Source organism: Aquarana catesbeiana, linkage group LG10, assembly GCF_042186555.1.
Source record: "Aquarana catesbeiana isolate 2022-GZ linkage group LG10, ASM4218655v1, whole genome shotgun sequence".
In the NCBI taxonomy this organism is placed as follows: domain Eukaryota; kingdom Metazoa; phylum Chordata; class Amphibia; order Anura; family Ranidae; genus Aquarana; species Aquarana catesbeiana.
In genome coordinates, this window is record NC_133333.1 from 101030507 (window position 1) to 101050826 (window position 20320).

The following is a 20320-nucleotide window of genomic DNA, read 5'->3' on the forward strand; positions in this document are numbered from 1 at the left end:
ATTTTATACTGACCGTTGCCCGGTGGACATGGCCCTTGGGGGCCCCTCGCCTCAGTTGTCTATTTCCTATTTGTCATGTGCCTTTTTGTCTTTATATAATAAAATGTATACACTTTTTTACCTTATTTGTGCTATGGTAGTGCCTTTAAAGTCCCACCCCAAGGGGTTCTTCCATTTCCATGATTACTTGGGATGTGACACACCGTTTCTGGTAGCAGCCGTGTTTGGATATTCATGTTTCTTTTCAAGAACACAGAACACCGACCGTTCAGGAGAAGCATGCAGCTACAGGCCTGGTCTTGAATTTACAAGATCATGGAAATCCAAGCAGTCCTCTTTGAAAAAGCCCACAAAAGGGGCTTCCTCTGGTAACCAAGATTCCACTAAGTCCTTTTGAAATTGGGCCCGCTCAAACATGTCAGGTGGGGGCTCGCCTTCTCCACTTCCAGCATGTTTGGGCAGCCTAAATTTGGAATTTCTGAACCTTCAAGACGGTCTCCTCAGGCCACACCTGAATTTGGAGAAAAGTCACCTGAATCCATCTCAGTCTCTCTTATTTCTAGGTGCCAATTTCAACACGTTGGAAGGCACCATCTCGCTACCCGAGGAGAAGATTTTGGTGATCCAGGACAGGATCCGCTCAACACTCTCACCTGTCCGCTCTTCAATGTCTGAAGGTGATTGGCACCATGGCAGCCACCATTCCTATGGTGAAGTGGGCGCAATGGCACACTCACACATTCCAAAAAGGGTTTCTCCAATAATGGGATTCTCCCAGCAAGAGTCAGCACATCCTTCTCACTCCATCCATGAGAGAGTCTCTCCTTTGGTGGCTCCAACAGAAAAATCTCCACAACTGCCACTCGATTCTTCCCATAACATGGGTTACAATAACCTCAGATGCCAGCAATCGGGGCTGGGGTGCTCATTGCCTATTGGAAGTGGCTCAGGGCAGATGGAACTCACCATCTCAAAGGATTGTATCCAATGTACTGGAACTGTGGGCAGCCTTTCAGGCACTCAGATCTTTCCGCCATCTGATAGAAAACTCCTTAGTGATGCTCTGGTTGGACAATACAATCGCCGTGGCTTACATAAGGAAGCAAGGTGGAACTCACAGCTGGTCTCTCCTACGAGAAGTGGAGCCAATCATGAACTGGGCTCAGAAGAATTTGTCCAACATTTCGGCAGTCTACATTCAATGGGTTCAGAATGTACATCAGACTTTCTATCTCGTGTTCAAATGGACAACAACGAGTGGTCCCTACACAAGGTGGTGTTCAAATGGCTCCTAACACTGAAAGTGTCTCCAGAAGTGGATCTCTTTGCATCCCCATGCAATTACAAGCTGACCAAGTATTATTCGAGGTTCTAGGATCCCCATGCCTATGGGATAGATGCCCTCATGGACCGTTGGAGGTTCAGCAAGGCGTATGCCTTCCCTCCGGTACCTGTGATACTCCAGTTTCTCCGCAGGCTCAGAATAGAGGAGGTGGAAGTCATAGCAGTAATACCGTTTTGGCCCAACAGGCCATGGTTTCCCCTTTTAACACTCCTCAGTTATCGGGATTCAATCCCTCTGCCTCTCAGGCCGGATCTTCTTCCAAAGGCACAACCCTGCATCCATGTCCAGCTCACCTACACCTCAGGGTCTGGTTTTTGAGAGGGGAAGGCTCGAAGCCTTAGGTTGTCCAGAAGAAGCCATTCTGACTCTTCTTAATGCCAGACGGAAGAGCACTAATAGAGTTTATGAGCGCATCTGGTCCAAGTTCACAGAACACATGTCCTCTAGATCTAATCCTTGTGGTTTTCCAGAAGTCCAGGATATCCTTAGCTTTCTGCAAACAGGTTTGGATTTGCCTCTAGCAGCAAGTTCTCTTCGTGTACAAATATCAGCCATCTCGGTGTTTACAGGAATTTCATGAGCTAATTACTCCCTGGTTCGTCAGTTCTTCAAGAGTGCTATCAGACTTAGACCTCAAAGAAATCCGAGGTTTCCTAAATGGGATCTTCCTCTTGTTCTAGATTTCCTTTCCACGCTTGGAACAGATCCTGACAAACCTCTATCAGTCAAAGACCTTACACTCCATACCGTGTTCCTGGTGGCAGTAACGTCAGCCAAAAGAGTGTCTGAAATCAGAAACTTAGGTTCAAAAGAGCCTTTCCTGACCTTTTTTTCCAGATAGAGCAGTGTTAATTCCCATGCTGGGCTCAAATCCTAAAGTAACATCCATTTTTCACGAAAATCAAGAAATTGTGTTGCCTACCTTTGGGACAACAGAGGGTCAAGATGTCCATCCCCTCGATGTGGGACATACTTTGAGTCAATATTTGGAAGTTACAGAATCTTTTAGGCAAACAGACTTTCTTTTCATTCTTCTACATGGAAAAAAAAAAGGAAAATGGACTTCAATTAGATCCATTTCTGTTTTTATAGTACAGACCATTCAAAAGGCTTATAAAGCAAAGGGCTTGGCTCCTCCAGACGCAGTGACTGCACATTCAGCTCGGAGTATCTCAACCTCTTGGGCGGCTTCCAGTCATGTCACGCCTGAAGTTATATGTAGAGCGGCTTCTTGGTCATCTATTAATACTTTTGTTTCCCACTATTGTGTTGAACCACCTACCTTGTCATCCGTTAATTTTGGTTTGAAAGTGTTGTCAGTTGACAGTGTTAAATAAAAGTATTTGCTTTGCTCAGCATTGTGCCCACCCGGGTGTGTTTGGCGAGTTATTTCCCACATGTATGCTGCCATGGAGCCTGTCAGAAAAACTGAAAATTTATATCAAATACTTACCGTAATTTCCTTTCCTGATAGGCTCAAGTGGCAGCAGGAGTTCCTTCCAATGCTTGGAGTAGGCTAGTTACAAAACACAGCTAGGAGCTCACAGCTGAAATTTATAGGGAGGGGTCCTATTGGGTAGTTATGGAGGTGGGGTCACACGTATTCTGCTATGGAGCCTATCAGGAAAGGAAAATGACGGTAAGTATTTTGGTTCGTTTCAGGTCAGAATTCAGCCCAAAATTTGGGCTGAAATTGGACCCGAAAAGGTGAACCAGGACGCACAGGCCCCTGCTGGGAGCCACATCGGCATTAAGTGTGAAACCAGCCTCACTCTCCTGGTGCTCAGTTTAGCTGTTAGAAGTAAACAGAATTACCCAGTACTCCTGGGTATGGAGGAATTATAAAATGCATTCCTCTACCATACAGGATAGCATGAAAGTGTGACAGTGCTGATGCTGGAAAAATGGCCTATCGCTGTTACGAGGTGGCAGGGAAAGGTCCTGTGCAGGTCCTGAGTGACTTGGAGCTTATACGGGGCCTTTTTCACTCATCCACTATGCAGAGGCTGTTTATAGATGGCCTCTTCATAGAAACAAATTTGATTTTTCCATACATGCACATACATGACCGTGTGAGTGTAAGACGTTGTGGGTGGAAGGATTGGGGGGTAACTTGAAAGACAAATATACAACAATATAGTTATCTGTCAAAGTGAACCTGATTTTTTATCCTACATGGGCAAAGTGCAGGTTTGGTTTAAAGAAAATTCTAAGCATACAATAGGATCATTTTAGTTCTGTTAATAAGAGCTGTAAACTTTAACCAAGTCTCTCTAGAGGTTTAGAATACAGATATAGCTTTTACTACTTTTGTTGGTGCATTATTAATAAAGGATAATAACAATCTGTAAAATGACTTGATGAGTTTTTCAGCTCAATAACTCTTGGGAATTTTCGATTAATGGCATTATTCCCATTTAATATTGCAGATAGATTTATTTTTCCTAGAGAGCTTCAAAACAGAAAGAAGACCTGCAGAGTTATAATAGGTGTGTACAAAATATAAAAAAGCATAACAATTGATCTTATCATGTTTTTACACTGTGAAAATTTGTATTGTAAATTTATATTTCAGAATACTTTATAATGATGCTCTGAGCTATTTTCTTTTCTAATTTTCTCTACATTTTTAGTAAAAGTGAAATCACTCCACAAAATGTATTTAACAGATAACGTTGTCAATTTAAAAACTTTTTTGTATTTTTTCCCCATGAACTTTATATCAAATAGGCATTTGTCATTTTTGGTTGCGCATTTTGCTAATGTGTGCAAAGGTAATTCTAAAAAAATATATATGAAAAAAAAGAAACAGTGGAGTGTGTACTTATAATAAATTACATACTAGTGTCCTGCCACTTCTAGTGCACTTGCCACTCTGGACAGATATGCAACAGTGGGAGCCATTGGCTCCTGCTGCTGTCATTCATAGACAGTGAGGAGGAAGTGGGGGACGGGACCAAGCCAAGTTCTGTGTTAGTGGACACACAGAGCTGGCTCGGGAGTGAGCATGCACGAGTGCCCCATAACAGGTGGCTTACTACAGTATGGGGGCACTTGACAGGGGAAGAGAAGAGGAGGTTCGGAACTGCTCTATGTAAAACCATTGCACAGAGCAGGTAAGTATAACATGTTTATTATTAAAAAAAAAAAACATTTAGACTCACTTTAACCATCTCAGTTTATTAATATGGATGCTTTGTACTTTGTTTATATGATTTGTAATTCTCAGCAGTAATGCTACATCAAATGTTTTATATGTCATCCAGTACTCAAATCATCATTTGTATATGCCTTAAAAATCAATAAAGAAAATAAAGATTGAAAAAGTAAAATAATAAGTATTTGAGGGGATAAAATAGGCAGTAACAGTAAAGGCACAGGCAGCAGCCAGACTATTCCTATTATTTTTACCATCTAGTCTATTATGCCCCGTACACACGGTCAGATTTTCCGATGGAAAATGTCCGATCGGAGCGTGTTGTCGGACATTCCGACCAAGTGTGGGCTCCATCGGACATTTTCCATCGGATTTTCTGACACACAAAGTTTGAGAGCAGGCTATAAAATTTTCCGACAACAAAATCCGATCGCGTCAATTCCGACCGTGTGTGGCCTGTTCCGACGCACAAAGTGCCACACATGCACAGAAGAAATTCCGAGACGGAACAGCTCGGTCTGGTAAACTTAGCTTTCGCAATGGATACAACACTTTCATCACGGTGCAATGTTAAAAATGGTTTAATACAGCGCACTCTCTTCTTCTTTATAATGTGAGAAGAATGAAGTAGTTTTGCTGCTCATATTCAAACAGACTTCTCACAAACTTCTTTCTTTATTATTTATCGAGATTCCCTTAATATATTTTGATTTGTCACATCTGACAAAAATATATATATATTTTTTTTTAAAGGCAGATTTTTTTTTTATTTTAGGTTTGTATTTTTTCCAAGGCTGATCTTTGTTTTATTTTATTTTTAGTTTTACTCCAGAATATTTTTGTGTGTGTTTTGTGTGTCAAGTTACCACAACACCATTATTATCTTGTATTATTTAATCTCAAGGAGATTGTTTGGTGTTGGTGTCCCTTGTTAATTTCACATTGTATTTTTGAAATGTACCTGAATCCTCACAAACAAACTGTCCTTTTTGAAGGAAAACACACACAGGCAAGTATAATTGAAACGGGCTCAGAACCAAACAAAGAGGGAGGCAACGCTGGATAAACAGCAGAAATTAGCGAAGCCTTGGACCCCCAGGGCAGACATCAATTCTTTAACATCAAAATTGGTGGCCTGAGGAGTCCATATGTAAGGTACTGCAGTCTGGTCCAGAAGTCCCAGAAATCCGGAAAGCAGCAGATGACATCTGTGTCCCCAGGCTGTGGTACCACAAGAGGCTGCATCTTTTGCCAGACCAGACTGGATCCAGGGTCATCACTTTCTGGTCTTCCTTCCACGCTTCCTTCCCGGCTGTGGCTCTGCTGTTGGAGATGTGGCAGGAGGAGGAGTAGGACCTGGAGGAGGAGGAGGAGGACTAGTAGGACCTGGAGGAGGAGAAGTAGAAGGACCTGGAGGAGGAGGACCAAGTGTGAGGTCACAAATGTGGGTAGCAGATGTTATTTGCCCCCTCAACCCCTTATTGAGAGCTTCCAACATTAATGACTCACACATGAGTTGTTGGCCCTCCTCCATCCGCTGCATTTTACACGCAATTATGCCAGCATAGTCCTCCTCCACAGTGTGTGGTGCTGCCAGGGCCTCTGTAGCCTTCCAAAAGAGGCCTATGGCAGCCTCCTCTAGGGTACTCCTCTTCCTGCCACTTTCTCTTTGCAGGTGTAGGGGAGGGACCTGCATATCAGGCAGCCTGCTCAGCCGGCCACCTCCTGGCTGAGACTTCCCTGTGTATGAAAAAGGGACATGGTTTAATGTTTTGCATCATCAATCACAATCCTAAATTAGTACTCCAAACTAACATCTAGTTAACATCATTGATTGGACAAGCAGAAATATTTAGAGGAATGCTATACCTGGCTCAAGCTGGGCTCCTCCACATGTTGCTGCCTGGAACGCCCAGGTTTGGCATCAGAAGCCTCAACTGGGGGGGAAGGAAGCATGGAAGGAAGACTGGAGAGTGATGACCTGGGTTCAGTCTGACCTGCCAGAAAATGCAGCCTGTCATAGTACCACATCCTGGGGACATAGAGGTCATCTGCTGCTCCGGATCTCTGCGAATCCTGGACTTTCTTGCGCTCCCTTAGATATGTGCTCCTCAGGCCACCAATTAGGATCTTCAAATAGGTCATGTCTGCTGTGGGGATCACCTGCTTCACAATTTCAAACAATTGATACAGTGCTGCCTTCCTCTTTGTTTGGTTCTTATAATGTGGGTGGTTGATCTCCCACAGACAAGGCAGCTCTCTGAACATGTCAATGAAGATTGCCATGAAGTCGGTATCGTTCAAGATATCCATTTTCACTGCAAGACACAACACAAGACAAACCCTAATGTCAGGCAAAACTCTCCTAATCTAGTTACAATATAGGCCTCAATCTAGAAGCAGTATAGGCCCAAGTTTGGCTCTTACCTTCGTTATCACGATCGGCGCCTCCGATACTCCTTCCTCCGCTCACAGATCGTACGTACTACGCACGCGTGTTACGCTTTATACACACTGCGCATGCGTGTAACTCCGCCCCCCCTGACGTTCTTTCTAGTCTATTCCCCGCCCCTTTTCGTTCAGCGCAGTGGGTGAAGAGCACATGGCGGAGTCAGAGCAGGTGCGTGCTAATTATAGTAATGAGGAGGAGGAGGAGGAAAGCCCGAATCCGGAAACGTCCCGATCCAGAATGAGACGATTTAAGGCCTCAAATATGTCCTTTGGGGAGATGTTGGAGATGGTGGACATCCTGAAGAAGGCCGATTATGACGGGAAGTATGGACCTTACCCCAAACCCAATATCAGAAAGGCCAAGATCATGGTGAAAGTGGTCAAGAGTCTGCACCGGAATTTCGGGGTACAACGATCGAAAGATCAGCTCAGGAAGCGGTGGTCGGACCTGAAATTAAGAGAGCCCGAACAGTACAGAAAGATCCGGAGAGTGCTGCAAAAAAGTAAGTAGTTGTGCTGTGTTGCTATTCTTTTTGTCTTTATTACGTTCGTGCTGCTCCATGTGCTTTTCTTAAGTGTTGTACAGTTTAAAATAGCAACTTTCATGTTCGTGGGCCCATTATTCGTTCGTATCAAACATTTTTCTTTCGGCCTATAAAACACCATTGTTTAGGCCATATGCATTTGCCAACATTTTTTAGGGCCTACTTGTATGAAAAATATTTGGTTGTGTAGATGGGTTTGTGACTAGAATGAAATGCAAACTAGATTCTGTGTAAGGAGAGGACACTCAGCAGCTGTTTTCACATCTGGACGCTGGAGCACTAGTGTGGGACACAAGAACACCCTTTTTATTAGGGGGCCCACACAGGTGCTCCAGTGTATACTATAGGGGGGTCTCCATCTGTGAAGCTTGTACAAGACAGGTAAAGTCTTGAAGTTTGACAACTGACAATAAAAATGCTACATCTTGGAACTCTGCCAAAGTAGACAATTGTACCCTACTTCCAAGCAATGTTTCATCTTTATATTTCAGCCATCAAATATCTGTGCGCTAATTATACCATTTTTGTTTTACATAGGGAGAAAAGACTCGGAGGACACCCCTCATCCGAGGAGACAACAGACCCCCCACCTCTGTAAGAAGGGGAAATACCCCCAACCCAAGCAAAGCAGGAGGAGGAAGAAGACATGGTGGAAATTGGCACCACAACAGGTGAGTGTCTGCGACCACAGGCTCAGGTAAGAAATGGATGCCGGCATATTTATAATACCTGTTTTTTTTTTTTTTGGTTTTCTCTCTTGTTAGGTGATCGTGATGTTGTGGACCCAGGGCATTTCACCTCTGAAAGTGCACAGATCCTGATTGGGGAGATCATGGGGTGTAATTTAGCTTTGGAAAACATCAAGAAAAGCATCAATGATGTTATTAAAAAAAATAATAACATCACTGATGTTTTGGGGCGAGTTTAAAACCCCTCCAAATCACTTTGTTTTTTGTGTGCTACAATCTTAAAAATGTTTTAGCGATTTTTAGAAAAGCCAAATTTTGAGGATGCACACAGTGTGCCAACATGTGCTATCTGCCATCACGGGAGATCAATGGATGCGTTTTGGGGGTGCAACCCCTTCCTCAATAATAAAGTAGCTGAGAGGAAGGGGTTGCTCCCCCAAAACAAATCCCTTGATCCACCGTGATGGCAGCTAGCACATGTTGACATTCGTAAATTGGTGTGCATCTTAAAAATTTGGCATTTCCAGGAGTGACTTCACCCCATCTGAAGGCAATATCAAACACAGTTCCTAAATACTTCTGTCTGATATTGCCTTCAAGTTTTACCATATGTAAACTTTGTAAGTTCAAGATTTGTGTCTTTCTTGTTGGTTTTACACATGCCTGTTTTATCTTAAATGGACATTTCTATTTTTTATAATGCCACCCCAAAAATTGTTATACAACAAACATGTTGGTTTGTTTTAAAAACCTTTTCTAAATGCACATGTGATTGTGCAGGTATTAATAAGATTGTTAATCAAGAATGTGTGGATTATTGTCTCAACGCTACAACACTTTTGTGGTGATGTAATTGCTGCTTTCTATGAAAATGGGGGTTATTTCCTAAGGACAAATCCTCTTTGCACTACAAGTGCAGTTGCAGTGCAGTTTCAAGTGCAATTGTAGTGCAAAGTGTCTATGCCTTTAGTAAATAACACCCAACAGTGCTTTGTATAAGGTTACACAATCACGCCATTTTCAGGACTCCCCACATTGCTGTCAGGGTCAGCTAAAACAAAACACAAGCAGTAAATGTCAACAAAGATTTGCTTTTTTTTATTTGATAAAGGCTTCACAAATTGTCTGGCATATTGATGGCCCCCCTACCCGTAAAGAACTCAAGGTATCTTAACCGGACATCACGGGTACTCAGGGAGGGCAAGCCAGGACGGCCACTTTCAAGCGCCGTCAGGGTTGTTTCATTTAGAATTCTGGCCTTAGGCCCAACTGAGCCAGCATAGTTGGCAGAATGTTGGCGTAAAAAGTTATGTAGAACACAGCACGCCAGGATTATATGATTAAGTTTATACTCCACCATATGGATGGGTGTCAGAAATAGGTGGAACCGGCTGGCCATGATTCCAAATGTGTTCTTCACCACTCTTCTGGCTCTGGCCAGCCGGTAATTAAAAACCCTCTGTTCCGGGGTGAGGGTCCTCACCGGGAATGGCCGCATAAGATGGTCCCCCCACGCAAATGCTTCATCCGCAACGAAGACGAATGGGAGTCCTTCCACATTCTCTTTTGGAGGTGGCAAGTCCAAGCTGCCATTCTGGGGACGCCTGTAAAACTCCGTCTGGGCGATGACTCCACCATCGGACATCCGGCCATTCTTCCCCACGTCCACATACAGGAAGTCGTAATTAACCGACACCACTGCCAACATCACAATACTATTGAACCCCTTGTAATTATAATAGTACGACCCCGAGTTGGGTGGTGGGATGATGTGGACGTGTTTCCCATCAATTAACTATCCGCAGTTAAGAAAGTCCCACCGCTGGGCAAAGTGGGAGGCCACAGTCTGTCATTCCTGTGGCGTGGAAGGAAACTGTTGAGGAAAAAAAAAACTTAGTATTTTTGCACATAAACATGGAAAGCAGATTAGACACAAACATTCTTGGCCAACATCCAGATAACATTTATTAAGGGGAATTTTACAACACCAAAGTATAAGGTACACCTTTCATATTCCACCCCCCCTCATAGGCCATTTCTAACATTATGGGGGGGGGATCTTGGATAGGTAACCCTCTTCACTTCATTGAGAGATGAATGCCTAAATACAGGGTATTACTTGAAACAGCCCCTCCTTAGTTACACTATTGGCAGCCCTCTGAACAGGTAAGAAGTGTCAGAATACAAAGATATAAATACACACTGTACACATTTGAGCACATTTGGACATTCTGCTATTACCTATCAAGATAATAATAGGATACAAAAACTTTAAACAGTACCATTTGAAAGTATACAGGCAGGCCCTTGCACTACATGCTTTGGGGAATTCATCCATACATCTGACCACAAAAGAGGTGGGTAAAGTGTGTATGGGTTTGGCAAAGTCAGCAGATAGATGATTGAGGATAGATAGAGAATTGGGATCATCTGACTTAGCAGTTGGGGGGAGGGAGGGTTCCAAATGATTTGGGGACACCACAAAAAAAAGCCTCTGGCACTCTGTCTGAATTTAAAGCACAAATCACATTTCTAAACATTTTAGGGGGTGTTTGGGGTAAAGCACTACTATGGAGCTGATAAAATACATTTTTAAGTGACTACATGAGGTGAATATAGGGCCAGGAGAACATGCTGGGGAGGTTAGTGAAGGCAAATATGTATGAAGGACTGAAAAAATAATTACATAAAAATCCAGCATGCATGAGAACAAAGGGGACATTCACAGCATATTACAATCATGGTAATTAGGGAATGAGGAAAGAAATGCAATATATTAGCAAACATTCAATAAAATGTGATATTAAGGGATAAAAATCTTACCTTCATATACTCCTTCTGCAGGACCTGGATGATGGCAGAACAGGTCTCCGGGATAATGATTCCCAGAGCCTGGGGGGAGATGCCTGTCGAGAACTTCAAGTCCTGCAGGCTTCTCCCTGTTGCCAAGTACCGCAGGGTAGTGACGAGCCTCTGCTCCGGAGTGATGGCTTGCCTCATGCAGGTATCCTGCCTGCTGATATAGGGGGTGAGCGAAGCCAACAAACGGTGAAATACGGGGTCCGTCATCCGGAGAAAGTTCCTGAAATCATCAGGATTATTCTCACGGATCTCACGGAGCAAAGGCATATGAGAGAACTGGTCACGCTGAAGCAACCAATTCTTGGTCCATGAACTCCTCCCCACCCTGTTCATGGACTGGACTTGTGTCAAGGTCAGGACCCCAACACCAAGCCCCCGCACAGCACGAACTCTATGAGGAGTATGTATACGCAACATGGCTAGAAAACGGTTGGCTGCTCAGAACGAAGTAACAGAACGCACTGAAGAACAGCAAGGCCTGTGAAGAGCGACCTGAAAAACAGTAACGAATGAACAAGAACACAATGACAAAGTCACGCGTAGCTTGCTTGCACGCACTGAAGAGCAGATACAAACCCACAAGCACAAACTGAACGGCAGAAAACGATCTGAAAGCCACGAGTCTGAAAAAGCGCGAATCGTCTCTCACCAAACTTTTACTAACACGAGATTAGCAAAAGGAGCCCAAAGGGTGCCGCGCTTGGTTCTGAACTGGCCTTTTCTAGTCTTGTCGTACGTGGTTGACGTCACCGCGTTGTTGGCGATCGGAAATTACGACAACTTTGTGCGACCGTGTGTATGCAAAACAAGTTTGAGCCAACATCCGTCGGAAAAAATCCTAGGATTTTGTTGTCGGAATGTCCGATCAATGTCCGACCGTGTGTACAGGGTATTAGAGTGAGATGATTGGTTTATTTGTTTTTCCGGCCAGAGAGGGATTATGAGAAGATGATGGCAATTGACCTAATTTACTAAAATTTGCTATGAAGATTGCAATGCAGGTTCACACGAGCATGTGGATATACAGTCTGTGTACCCATTGTTCTTTATCCCCTTGATCTGCTAAAGTGCACACTCATGTTTAATGCATACGTTGAAGTCCCTGTTTTCAGTGTGCATAGAATATCCAAATAATGCTGTTTTTGTGCTTTATATTCTGATAATGTACACTAAGATCTACCTTAAGATTTGATTGTGAAATGTAAAAAAAAAAAATACCTTATTACATTTCTACTCAGTAGGGTATAACATGTGCATGTGTCAAAACCTAGAAATTAAAAAAATTACTATGTGGCTGGGCGGCCCTCAGTGTGATACGGCACCTCATCCCAATAATTTGAAAGTCAAGCCAGAGGGAGGGAGTACAGGGATTATGGCGGTGCCAAGAGAAACACAGGATACTCGATTTTAAAGTTAAAATAAATTTTTATTATTTAACAAAAATCCTTAAAACTGGACATCACATCACAAAAACATGGTGTGCTTAATTACTAAAATCATTTCTGTAGCAAGCTTCACGTAACTTGGCCTGAAAAGCGTAGCGGCCAGTTCAGTGGGTAGGTATGTTAGATGCCCGACATGTTTTGCCAGTGATGGCTTCCTCAGGGACAGATATTTGATACCTAAAGCGCTACAGTGCACTCTATAGAGAGAAATATAACAATCAATACACATTCTAAGACAGATGATACATTAGATACAAAGAAGATATATATGTACACATGTTTGCGAGCCGTCAGGGTAGACCATCCCCCACCATCCAAAATAAGCCCCAAGAGCCTCCCCATACCAACAGATGACAGTGAACCCCCAACCAAGCCATCTAAGGATGGATAATATGTACCTGCAAATCACCAGGGATAGGTGCCACACGCCTCCAGAGCAGGGCCTCAAACAAAGATCACAATGGGTAGCTGCAGGGAGCAATGGGAAAGGCCTGGCGGAGTTTATATCTAAAAAGTACAATTATTTGTAGATAAATTCATTATGATGGATTCTGGAAAGGTCTTATGAGCTCCCATCAATTGAAGAAAAGGAAACAAAATGTAGGACTAACATAGTTTCTAGATTTGTACTTACAGAAAATACTGTTTATAATGAGTGACAGGACCCCGATAGGCCGCCAGTGTTGAAAGCAGTTCAACAACAGTGGGGCAAGTATCTCTACAAAATTAATAGAGAAGAGAGGGTTTGTGTGGCATATGATATTATCTAAAAAGTAGTGCAGTTGCAAGTTGCAGACTGACTGTGTTAACAGATGACACAGACCGGAAGTAAGCAGAGTTAGTTTGAAACTCACCAATAAGTAAATATCGAATGAAATAGTAGGCTGAGAAGGGACCTACAACCGGTTGGAGCACCAGATGAGGCAAGCTAAAGGACAAGAGACACTGTCAGCATGGAGTAAATAGGTCATTGGGAAAGATAAAACAGCTACTTCAGGCACAGGCGGTAAATTAAGATACCTACCGGACCGGATGGCAGTGAATGCAACGGTGTCCTGTGAATCCCTGGCGTGTGTAGTGGCTTGGGATGCCGGCGTTCTTATGCCCCCCACACACGAGCGGCATCTGATGTCACCGCACGTGTGAGAGGACGAGAAGAAGCCACTGCACATGCGCCGCTCACAATTCCGTCCGGGCCTACAAGGTCCAGAGAGCATTGCGGTGGTGTCTATGGTGACGTGTAAACACATCACAGACAACCCGCAGTATCCAAACGCCGCAACTAGCAGCGCGATACCTGGGAGATGGAGCCGATCTCCAGTGTGCTGTGGCTGGGGGGGGCAGAGGAAAAACCAATGCCCTTGGGTGTCCATACAGCTAAGGTGTATCTAATATGAGAGGCTGGAAGCACCGAGCACGGTGTGCACCCACCACTGTGAAGTACAGGGGCCCGCGGGCAATTAAGGCCCAACGGGTGGTAAGAGGACATGGAGGGGGGGAGGGGAAGGGGGGGGGGAGCGGGGAAAGCACTAGGCATCCGAAGGTGCAGAGGTGCCATCGGGGCACGAAGGAGGCGGAGGTGGATAGGAACAGGTCAGGGATACAGATGAGGCCCCAAAGAGGCGCCTGCACACACGGCATGAATGAGAACTTGGACAGAGCACAGGAAGAAAAAGTAGAAGGGGGCATGGTCCCTGGGATGTGCCCACACAAGTCACCCTGACAGCTCGCAAAAAGCGACATCAAATGATGGCACAGAATATTCATCAGCTACAAACAGACTGGTTATGACAATGACATACATTCAGTAAAGTAGTATATATATCATAATAAGTAAAGAGATATATCCCAAATATGTCTATGTCATATGCACTCATATAGGTAGTAAATTGAGAAATTAAGTGGAAACAAAAAAAGGCTGTATCTTAATCCAACATGGCAATCTCACAAGTGGGAAAGAACAACGGGGAGGAGTGTGAGAGAACACAAACAAAATATGGAATGAAAATAATAGGAATATCTACAAAAAGTAAAAAAGAGCAGAAGGGAAATATGAAGGATTGATGAGGTAAGTTGTATCGGCCCCAAGAGAGGGCCTACCTATAAAAATGGTTTGAAACTAATACATTCATTGAGCCCAGGGTATATAGTAGCCTCCAAAGTATGTATCCACTTAGTTTCCAATTGAAGCAATTATTGGTCTATATCTCCACCCCTGACATGTGCAGGGATGTGTTCCAGTGCTGTAAATCCCACAACATGGGGATTGGAATCATGGTACTCTGCTATATGTCGATTGATAGAAGTGGAGGTCTTACTTTTAAATAGAGGTTTGATATGATCACGGATCCTTACACAAAATTGGCGTTTAGTTTTACCGACATAGTAACTGCCACATATACATGTGGCAAGGTACACTACACCGATAGTTTGACACGTGACCTTATGTTTAATTTTGTGTGTTTGGCCATTTGGAAGCGGTTTCTCGCGTGCATCGTAAACAAACTCACATATATCACAGTGGCCACATGGGAATGTGCCAAACACTGTCGAAAGAAACTCTGGTTTGGGTGCGTGGTGACTCGCTGTAATTTTGTCCCGTAAAGACGGGGAGCGACGGTAAGTAATTTGAGGCTGAGACTGGATAAATTTTTTAATAGTGTTGTCTGCTGTGAGGAGGGGCCAGAACTTATACAGGACATCCCTTATCTCATTGTGATGTTGGGAAAATTGGTTATAACCCGAACGGGCTGAAAGCTGTCCTTCTTTTTGGTGGAAAATATCAATTTTTTCCGATCCAATTTTTTCACTTTGTTAAAGGCCTGTTTCAGCAAATTATGGCTATACCCTCTTCTTTTTAGTCTCTCATAAACTTCATCTGAGGCAGCAAAGAAGTCTTTTTCATCCGTGCACTTCCGTTCAATGCGTAAGTATTGGCTGTAGGGGATACTGTTTAGCAATGGTTTGGGATGAGCGCTGTTAGCGTGTAAAATGGTGTTCCCTGACGTTTCTTTACGATACAGGGATGAGGAGAGATTCCCCTCAGAGTCCAGTCGTATTTCCAGGTCAAGGAAAGTAATTCTTCTCTGGCTACACTCCATTGTGAACTTAAGATTATATGAATTAACCGCCAGAGTATCCATGAATCTCGAGAGGTGTTCTCGAGTGCCAGACCAAAAAAAGATGATATCATCTATATACCTGTGCCATGAAATCACGTGGCACAGGAAATCAGCCAGATCGCAGTTAGAAAACAGATCCTTTTCCCACCCCCCCCAGGTACAAGTTGGCATAGGATGGCACACATTTTGTGCCCATAGCCACGCCTTGTACCTGGAGGAAGTGGGAAGTGCCAAATAAAAAGTGATTACGTGTTAAGATAAAGCTCAGGAGATCAACAACAAATTGACTATATGCCTCAAAACTGGGGCCTCTGTCCTGTAACAATTTGGAGATGACTTTGATGCCGATACTGTGAGGTATGGTGTTATACAGACTTTCTACATCCAATGCCACCATCCAAGTGTCATTTGGAAGCTGCAAGTCCTCCAAAATACGGAGGAGATGTACCGTGTCCTGTACATAGGAGGGAAGAGCCTGTACATGTGGACTCAAGTACTTGTCCACCAGGGCACTTGCATTTTCTGTCAGACTTAAACCTGATACGATAGGACGCCCAGGGGGGTTTTTTAGGGACTTATGGAGTTTAGGCAGAGCATAGAACGTAGGTACTCTTGGATCTTTGACATTTAGAAATTTCCAGGTGTTGATGTCTATGATTCCTTTCTGATAAGCAGAAAAAATAAGTTCATAGTATTCGCGGGCATAGTTTTCAATAATACCAATCATGATTGTCAAGGATGTTGCGGCACATGGTTTCATATGCCGCAACATCCATGGCGACCACATTACCGCCCTTGTCGGTGGGTTTTATTACCAAACCTGGGTGATTTTGAAGGGATTTAAGAGCCTGCTTCTGGGCACAAGACAAATTAGAAGAACATGGGATAGAAAGATCAATGTCCTTGATGGTCTTACTAACTTGTTCAACAAATGCCCAGATATTGGAATTCACTGAAAGATTGGGAAAACTTGTAGATTTTGGTTTAAAGGATAAGGGAGGGGGAAAGGATACTCCAGAGGCCACAATGCCGTGGTCATCAGATTGCCACTGGCATTCGTCCTCTGTGCCACCCTCTTCAAGAAGCGTTAATAGATCTTCAATGGCCTGGATTTCAGCCACCGTAGGGACACTATTGTCTGATACTGAGGCCACCGTTTGGGTTACGGTGGTTTTATCAAAAATGACCTTATACATTAGTTTTCTTGCAAACAATTGTATGTCTTTGACAAATTGAAATTTGTCAAAGTCTGCTGAAGGACAGAAGGTAAGACCTAATTGTAAAACTTTTATCTGATGTTTGCTTAGGGGAAAGGAGGAAAGATTGACCACATCTAGATCTGAGGTGCGCTGTGAACAAGAACTGGTAGGTGCTACAATGTCGGACTCTGTGTTGAGTCCAAGGCTTGGGATAAAAAAATGGGAGCCAATTTAGGATCAATCGACTGGGAAGCTGTGGGAAACATGGTGATTAGAGAAGGTTCACTTACCCGTCTTGCAATAGGAGCCGGGAGTGCAAGTGGTGCCGGAGTGATAGTGGGGAGTGCCGAGTGCGCAGTACGAGTAGAAGTAAGTGGTGGCCGTGGTAGTGCTCGTGTGAGCGGAGTAGAAGTGCTCGTGATTTTTAGTCGGGCCCCTAAGGGCTTAGCAGTGTGCGTGGTTCCAAAGGTGCGTCGGATAGAGTCCGTAGAGGGGGTAGGTAAGTCACTCTTTCTTTTTTTAGGAATTCCATCTTGTGAAAGCTCACGGTAAGTAGTGGATGAGCTGGAGGAGAAAGAAGTGGAAAAAACATTAGGTGCTTCAGTGTTATTTTAAGGTACATTATCAGAATTAGGTTTTGTGAAAGGTTTTTTGGGGGTATTTCCATCCCATCTGTACGCATAACCATTAGTATGGGCAAGTTTGTCCCGCAGGAACTTGTTTTCTTTAGCATTGATTATGTCTATTGTGTATTCCTCGAGGTGAGCACGGAGATCCTTCTCCCTCTGGGCAAACCTCGAGGTGGGCACGTCTGTGGCCCGATCAGTAAGCCATTCATTAATAGAAATGTCTAACAACGCTAATTCCTTATCATACTCCTGACAGAGTATACGAATCATATTAAAGGAACACATTTGTAAATTATCTTCCCAAGCCTTTTTAAGGGGGTCAGTGGTTTTTTTAATATTGGGAAATATTTGAATTCTAAGGCCCCAAGGGACAATCTGATTTTTGACATCAAAATAAATTTTGTGCCAATAGACACGAACCTTCTTTTCTAGTAGCCATTGAAATCTAATGAAATATTTATCAAGTTCAGTGTCAGAGACATTTGAGGTTGTATGAGACGTTTGGATTTTGGTCATAAGGTCCTCCCAACCTTCCCCACAGAAATCCGCCATGATTTCAGAAGAAACAGCAATAAGATTTTTTACACAAAGTTCTACAGTTTCAATGAAGTGTCAACTTATACAGGCACAGATTTAGGAAATAGGAAAGAAATACAAATAGTTAAAATTAGAAATTACTTAGAAATTAAAAAAAAAATGATTGTAGGGTATGTATGGATATTTATCACTGGAACCTCCATTCACAAAGAGTGGAGTATGAAATATTTGACATCCCAATGCTATGGGCAAAGCCTACATGCCTGTACATGTTACATTCATATACATTGTTGAACCTTGCATGCAGAATGGACTATGTTTTTTTTTTTTTTCATTTAGTAGTTTTGTACAGTCACCTTTAGTGTTAAACAGTGTGTACTTTATGCAGTCCTGCGCCTGGTATCACATAGACCCCAAAAGGAACTTCCATTGTTATTTTTATTTTGCACTTAACTGGCCTATGCCCAGACCAGCATTGTACACTCCTTTGCAAATGTTTTTTTTTTTTAATTGGGAATACCGACTGTATTGAACATAGATCTACAAATATACATTCAGCATTTGACATGTACAATAATGAGAATATAACAACATTCAGTGCTTAATGATATCATGTTATTATCCTGCTTATATTTATGGACAATTAACAGAAGACTTTATGGTAAGCATTGCACCGTCACTCTAAACCTAAAAAAAAAAAAAAAAACTTTTTCATACGTCCCAGGTCTCTCAAACTCTGCAACCCCCATACTCTCCAACTCGGTTAAAGGTGGTATTATGGTTATCTTGAATTTGATCTTAAGTACAGGTTTCTCCGTCTTCCAGCCATCTATCCCATACCTTTGAATACTTTTGTATGCATCCTCTGTGTGTGTAAATCAACTTTTTGTACGGAAGGGTATTGTTTATGTCCCTTTTCCAACTCAATACTGTAGGAGGTAGGGTTTGCATCCAGGCTCGAGCTATAACTTTTCTAGCTATAAATAAAGTTTCATATATAAAAGTAGTGTGGAACTTGTCTATATCTGTATCGGGTAATAGGCCCAAAATACACAGTCTTGGGTCCAGTACCACTGGGGAGCCCATTTTGTCATGCAAAAATTTGATCACTTGTACCCAGTATGCTTGTAAAGTGGGGCATTCCCATATCAGGTGATAGAAGGTGCCCGGTCCATAGGGCACATTGATCTATATGAAGGCTGGAATTTAGCCAGCCTTTTCGGTGTCAAGTATGCTTGATGGACAATATATAGTTGTGTCAGTCTATCTGAGATTTTAGGTGATGTCTGTCACGGGCATGGCCAGAGCGGAGGCTGTTGGAGAGGACTGTGTGCAAGCCTGTTGCCCACCGATTATGGGCCCGAGCATTTGGGGGAATGGTGCTCTCTGTGAGCTGTATGCCTGGGGACCCTGGGGTTGGTGTTACTTTGGATTCAGCTCCATGTCCCCCCAAAACACACGGACTCTGGAACCCGTTATATGCCATATTAGAATGATAAGACTGAATTATACTGTTGGGACACATCCTGTGAGGAGATGCTAATGTCATCATCTCCACTCACCTGTCTGATGTCAGCTATAATGGGTTTAATGTAAATAAGTTTAGTCTAGGTTCTAAAGGTATTCAACTCATTGTTGTTTGTTCTAATTAACCCTGTGTTGATGTTTATGGTAATGTGTGTTAATTGAATGAGCTGATCACATTGTCCTCTATACAATGTAGGAGACGGGACGACTCCTATTGGAGCTCATGTTAATTAGGTTAATTAGGTTATGTTTGTATTGTTAATTGTAATTAGCTCCAGCTATTGTGTTTATAATCCTGTGTGAAGCTCGGTGACCACAAGTCTGGGCAAAAGGTCATGTCTCAGCCACTTAGGCTGTATAAAGGATGAGATAATTAGCTCATGTTAATTAGGTTACGTTTGTATTGTTAGAGTAATCTTCTCCTGTGTATATAAGACTGTATTCTGGTTCTGAATAAAGTGAGTTCATGGTAGCAGTGAAGCAAGTGTCGCCTTGTCTTGATGCTCAGAGAGCTTGGAATATCTGTTATCTGTATACAGACTGGAGGAAGTGGTATATGACGGAAGCACTCAAGCGGAGTGTGGGACGTTCCGTGACATTGGTGGCAAGCAGCGGGAAAGCTTCCTACAGTCTGGGGCATCCAAACTTCCATCTGGATCCAAGGTCCAGATAGCAGGAGAGGAGAGGTACAGATACCAGCCGCCATGGATGAGGAATTCAGAAGGAGGTTGCGAGAGATGCAGATACAGCACAGAGGACCAGTATCGGAGCAGGTCCTGCTGGGATGGTGTGATTCTATTCGCTGCAAACTC